The 6175-nt window shown below is 41.1% G+C and overlaps 1 long non-coding RNA gene across 1 annotated transcript in view; it reads left to right on the top strand.

The window, feature by feature from the left end:
• Nucleotides 1-6175, top strand: part of LOC149105299 (uncharacterized) — a 341662-nt gene that overhangs the window by 47524 nt on the left and 287963 nt on the right. The window lies entirely within an intron of this gene.

Below are 6175 nucleotides of genomic sequence, written 5' to 3'. Positions count from 1 at the left end.
AACCAGGGGGACTCGATTACATAACATCCGACGGCCGCGCGCGGAACAGCTACCAAAAGGATTCTACAATAAAAGTTTGTCATTTAATAGTTCTTCGCGTTGAACAAGGAACTCACAATTTGTCGAAAAACACGACTCATTTTCTTATTTTTGGTTTTCAGTGTAAGTCCACAATTACAGTTCATGCTAATGGATTGGCTAACCTGTCTAAAAAACCAACGGAAGGTTGACATAAGGTGTCAAACATCGGCAGGTATATTTTGCAGGTTGCAGGTTGCAGGTTGAAATTTAATTATAACTGGAAAACCGCTGGCACTTGAAAGAAACGTACAGATGGTAGACTTACCGTGACTGTTACATGGCGCTGTTTACGATCGCTCAGAAAGGTGGCTTCCACCAAAGTGCTAACCCGGCCGAAGCGATGGGAGGAGAGAATATTCCTATGATTTTAAGCCTGCAATGAATTATTGTTTTTGAAGAAACATCTGAAATATCTGTTGAATTTGGTTTCTTCCCTGTGAGTACTAAAATGAAAGCACAATGAACTTGTGCTAGCATATTCCGTCGGTTAAAATCTTATATTATTTCATTTCTTTATTTATTTGCTTCATTTGTGATGGCAATCTTCTGTTGTTGAGGGAGCTGTGGAGCGGCCATCCAGATGGCTTTGAAGAGATTTCACTGGTCTCAGCGTGGTGATCGATAAGTACTTATAGCGGATCGATCGTGTTTTCATTATGTGAAAGGGGCGATTTACTTTATGTAAGAACCCCTGACGAGTATATAGGTTCTTAATTATTTTTAGTGCCAGCGGTTTTCCAGTTATAATTAAATTTCAACCTGCAACCTGCAAAATATACCTGCCGGTCAAAAATATGTCAGAACCGCTTCCCTTCACGCTTCACTAAAATTGTTCACAAACCTTCTTCGTCCGAAGACTCAGTTAAATGTCAGCGTCGTTTCAAGCTATTTGTCGACCTCTTGGATTCTCTTGAAGAAGGGAGAACCAGCAACTGAATATTAATGACACCGATGTTAGCTCCCGCGATCAGTGCCTGGGTTTTGCTGGCTTTGCTGTGCAGTGGAAATTACACTGCGGCGTGGACAAAACCAGGATCGGACCGGATCACGGATCGGATCAAGGAAAAAATTCAAAATTCAAAATTCAAGATTATAAAATTCAAAATTTTGTTGAGCAAATTACCCTAGAGTGACGACTGTGGGCAGAACGTTTCATTTAATTCAGGTGTGATATTCCTTTCTTCTTTTATAATATCAAGCCAACTGGGAGCTGGTCACAGCACAGGCGGCCCAAGCTCACAATGCAAGGAGCTATTATTTATTTATTTTTTAAGACAATTTCCCTGAAATAAAACTGTCAATAGATTTTTGTTCAAACTTTGTCCACTGAATATTTATTATATGAGAACTTAAATTATAAAATAAAAATGAGGGGTGCCCACGCTCGTTAAGGAGCAGTGAGGCATTGAAAATATCCCATTTTGGCATTATTGAATGCTTGTTACAAGAACGCATTCCAAGTTATTGTAAATCGTTATGAACCCAGACTCATGAAAACACGCCTCAAACTACAATCAATACTTGTGTCGGACACAAATAAACTTTTAAGTTTGATTTTGACAGACAGCTGAATCTTTGTTAAAATATTGGAACCAAATTGCTCGCCACGGCTATCGAACTACAAAATAGAAATGACTACAGTGCAGCTGCTATTTTCCTTATTTCTTCAATTTTCAGCAATAGAAATCAGATCAGTCTTTTCTCACGCAAAGCTAATGATTAGCTGATTAAAACGACTGGAAAACAAATTGGGGTGCCCGAGCTCGTTAGTGAGCTATAGCCATTTTTCAACTGACAGAACTCAAAATCAAGGCAAATCCGCCATGTTTTCAATATGCGCGTGTACGAGTGCGCGCTAGTGACGCCAAAACTTATGCGCAGTAAGGATGCGCAAGGCAAATGTGAGGAATCACCTTAATCTTTATGAGACCCTGTTAGGGGTAAATTCCGACAAGCGACATGGCCTTGAAACGGCGACATGAGAGCTATGAATTGGCGACGAACGACAGACTACTCCAGCGAAATAGAGAAAGCGACACCAGTGGCAAGATAGACCGACAACGAATTTCGGAACTGAGAATGCAGTGATTGTCTTAAACGTCTGAGTCGAAGTGAAGACGCATTTCCAGAGTTTTAAATGTGTTTTCTTCTCTCACGCGCGATGTCGACGGGTCGTGAAACACAGGCTTTCTTATATATGCTAAAACGTCCACGTCGAATAAATCGAGTCCGTCATTGCTGAGTATTTCTTCTCACTCTCAGCTGAGTGAGCAGTGCCCTAAAACGCCTAAAAACACGCTTAAGGAAAAAGGAAAGAGATCTTCGACCGTCTGCTTCATATTTTTATTAGTGAGTCACCAGTAAAAGAATATGAAGCTGTATTATCAGCAAATGGCACTATGGAAGGAAAAGAGAGACGGGAAAGCTGCCAAGGTCTTCTCAGCAGAAGATAAGGGTTAGGCCAAATTCAAAGGAAGATTATAGATAGGAGAGATTATCTGATTGAGGCCGTTGAGATTTTGAGTTAAAAAACTGTTGTTAAACAGAAACATGGTAAAAATAGTCATAGGTTCGACTGTACTTTAGGTCCAAATACTGACCGGAAAATGGCTGAAAACAGCAATTCCAAGCGTCTAAATTTCAAAATTTCCCGGGGGAGCATGCCCCCACATCCCCTAGGAGGTTAGCAACTTCAGCGCTCGAAAGCATGCCCAAGCCCTTAGGAAGCATGCCCCCAATATGCCCCCCAGCATGCCCTCAGCCCCTTAGAAAATTTTGAAAACTTGAAGTAGCTAAGAAGTCTTTTCCTTCATTCTGAGTCGAAATGTGATGCTTTAAAAGTAACCAAAAAGCAATCATTAAACCCACCGACCGGAGAAATGCTGGCTCTGCAAAAGAATTCCTAGTGCTGAAAAGTGTTCAAAGCAAGTGCAAAGCATACAAGGAGTAAATTATATCCAAAGAGATACTTAATTATATATGTACTTGACTAAAACAGCAAGGAACCTTCAATGCGTGAGAAATAATAGTTCCCGACACAACTCCTCTGAGACGAAATTCCGACAGGCGACATAGGAATCTTGCGAAATGCCGACATGGCTGGTGGCGAATTTCAGACAGGGGACATGGGTACCCCCCTTAATAGGGCCTCCTTTATGCGAACGTTCAGCGCGTGAAACGTGACATATTTACCGCCGACATCTACTATTACATAACCACCGAGTTTGGTTACGCGAAACGTGACCTTCGCCTTGCAGCGTATGGTGGTGCTGTGTTACAACGGTTTGAATTTATAAAGGTTTGTATGGGGGAAAACGGTAATCGACTTTATAGCTGAAATTTTGATATTTTTGCAATAAAAATGACTTACCTCAATGCCTTGTTGTCTTTTCTATTGTCATCTCGCTTCTCAGCTCGATCCGGAGCCTTTTAAGCGAGTTATCGCTTTTTGTTTTTCTTCTACTAAGAAAGAGAGGAAACGATCCGTGATCCGATCCGTGATCCGAACCGTGATCCGATCCGATCACGGTTTTGTCGACGCCGGTATTAAACAAGAGCAAGCGAGTTTTGTTATCTGAACGAACTGTATGGTAATGGTAACCCGAAAACACTGACCCCCGGTCCGCGGACCCGCACTACGGACAGGGTCCGCGAACAACCTATGGACCGGTCCACGGACTCCCCCTACGGACCCCCTCTACGGACCACCCCCCAAAATATAATAGAAATAATAAATAAATATTTCAGTTACGGGTTGTCTAATAGATTACTCGTGACAGCGAAATTTCGAACAGTACATTGTGCAAATGTAACAGACCTGGATTCAGGCTCGGGTGCAATTTAAATCATTACACATTACTATTTCCTTTGCTGTGGCCATAAAAGTAGACGAAAGAAGCGTACGGGGAAGCCTCCGAGAAGCCTCGAAATTTGTGCTCTATCTCCTCTGCCATTTTGTTCAGCCCATTCTCCCGTGGGTTCGTGAACTCGTTCCAGGCTTCACAATTTGCTTAGCGGAATAACAGATACAAACAACAATTAACGGTCTAAAAATATATCTTCCATAGCCAGATTGAGCGACGAATGGAATGTAAGAACTTTCCTTCTTACCTGAAAACAGCTTTTAGACATTTTTTTTTTTTGGGAGGGGGGCTGGGGTGTTAAAAACCCAAGTCTGTTACATTTGCACAATGTAAAAATCGAAAAATCAACGACACGAGTCATCTATTAGAAAACCCATAAGTGAAATCTTTATTTATTATTTTTACGCTATTTTAGGGTGGTCCGTAGAGGGGGTCCGTAGGGGTAGTCCATGGACCGGTCCGTAGGATAGTCCGCGGACCCGGTCCGTTGTGGGGGTCCGCGGACCGGGGGTCAGTGTTTTCGGGTTACCCGTAGGTAATGAACTTGTCTTCGTACTCAGTTTTGTCTCTACAAACAACACTGATGTAGAAACTGCAGAGCAATTTATCCTACTGTACACAAGATGCGTTTGTGATTTCTCTGGTTTAATCAACTTCTCCCAGAAGCTCAGGAAACTCGAAGAAAACGTTTATATCGTACCTTTGGCGGTATTTACACTTATGCAAATTTTGCAGCAAAGTGAGATAGGACTATATAAAAGAAATTGTGCGAAGAACTTTATTCTGTAATGCAAAATTTTTTTATATAGTACAGTATAAAGTTTTTTGCAGATTTTGTAAATATATTAATTTCCTGCCAAGTCCTAAGGAAAATCTGCATTGACGATAGTTTAGCCAGTTATTTCACTAGTAGTTCAAATATATTTAGCAGTCTTAGCAATCGCCAATTCTTCTAGAAAACTGTGTCTGACTGTAAAAGAAAATCATGTTGCGTGACATGAACTAGACGAGCATGAAACCCGAAAAATAAATAGCAAAACAGAATGCCGCAGCTTCCCTTATAAATGAGAGTCCTTTTTAAAAATAATCCTGCCTTGATTCAATAAAAATATGTAGCTTGAATATTTCTTCCTAAACTGTGCTAAGGGTCACAAATTAATTCTTGGAAGCTATCCACAAAATACACAACTTGAAAGTTTATGCAAATTTATATGTGCAATGCAATTTGAGCCTAGTCACAGGACTGTTGTTTTCGCGAAGGAGTTTATCATGATTCGTTTTAGCTCTCTCGAAAGGAATTATTCGCTCTCCAAAGGAGATATGACTCTTGAAAAGGGTTTAAGATCGCAACACGGCAAAGATGTTCAGCTACACAATTTACTCGGATCGCCATAGACTTGCCAAAAGTCGACCTTTTCTTAATCCTTGACTTACTTGTCTTCCTCGAGCGAAGCGAGAGGGTAATCTTCGTGCGACGAAGTCAGGAGGGCGAGCGCGAGCGATGCAGGTCGTGAAAGGTCGACTTGTTTCACTTGCAGCAATGTGAATCAGAGCGTAAATTTTTGGCGCGAAAAACATGATTGACGTTTCTCATCAAAACGTTTACGAGTGCTGTTCCCTAACTCAAATGAATTTATTTGTGTACAATGCAGTATGTAGTCAGCAATATTGACAAACGCCAAAAGCTGTTCCATTGAGTAACACCCCCTGAAAAGTCAAAACCGTGTTTAAACCGATCGGGAATTATTTTAGTCTAGATTGATCGTCTAGATTGGAGATCAACCAGCGATCGACCAGAGAGCTGCCTGACAAATGCTATAAACTTACGTAGATCTGACTTGTACCGACAAGAATCCGCATTAACTAAAGAAGACGGAATTGGTCGGGGAGAACTTTAATTCTGTAAAGCTCTCTTGATTAAATAACATCGAGAATCAAAGTCACAACGAACGGTAGAGAATAAAATTGCTGTTCCCAAAAGTCCTTCATCGATAGACTAGTGCTTTAAACACGGTAAAACGGCCGAGGCAAATTTGCTGCGATGCCCTTTCTTTGTAGAGAAGTTACTTGGTCATTCATTAAATCAACTAAAAGTGCAACTATTACACAAAGTGAAGGAACGGCTCTGTTCCTCTTTGAAAGGTCCAAACTTAATTCTCTGAAAAGATCCAGATCACGCAGGAGCTCAGATCGCGTCCGTAAGTAAACAAACACGTATTGGTGGGATAAAT

The sequence above is a fragment of the Orbicella faveolata genome, unplaced genomic scaffold (assembly GCF_042242905.1).
Source record: "Orbicella faveolata isolate gen_17 unplaced genomic scaffold, um_ofav_v1 contig_34, whole genome shotgun sequence".
NCBI classification, from domain to species: domain Eukaryota; kingdom Metazoa; phylum Cnidaria; class Anthozoa; order Scleractinia; family Merulinidae; genus Orbicella; species Orbicella faveolata.
Note: the sequence above shows the minus strand (reverse complement) of the source record. Positions and strands in the feature narration are given on the sequence as shown.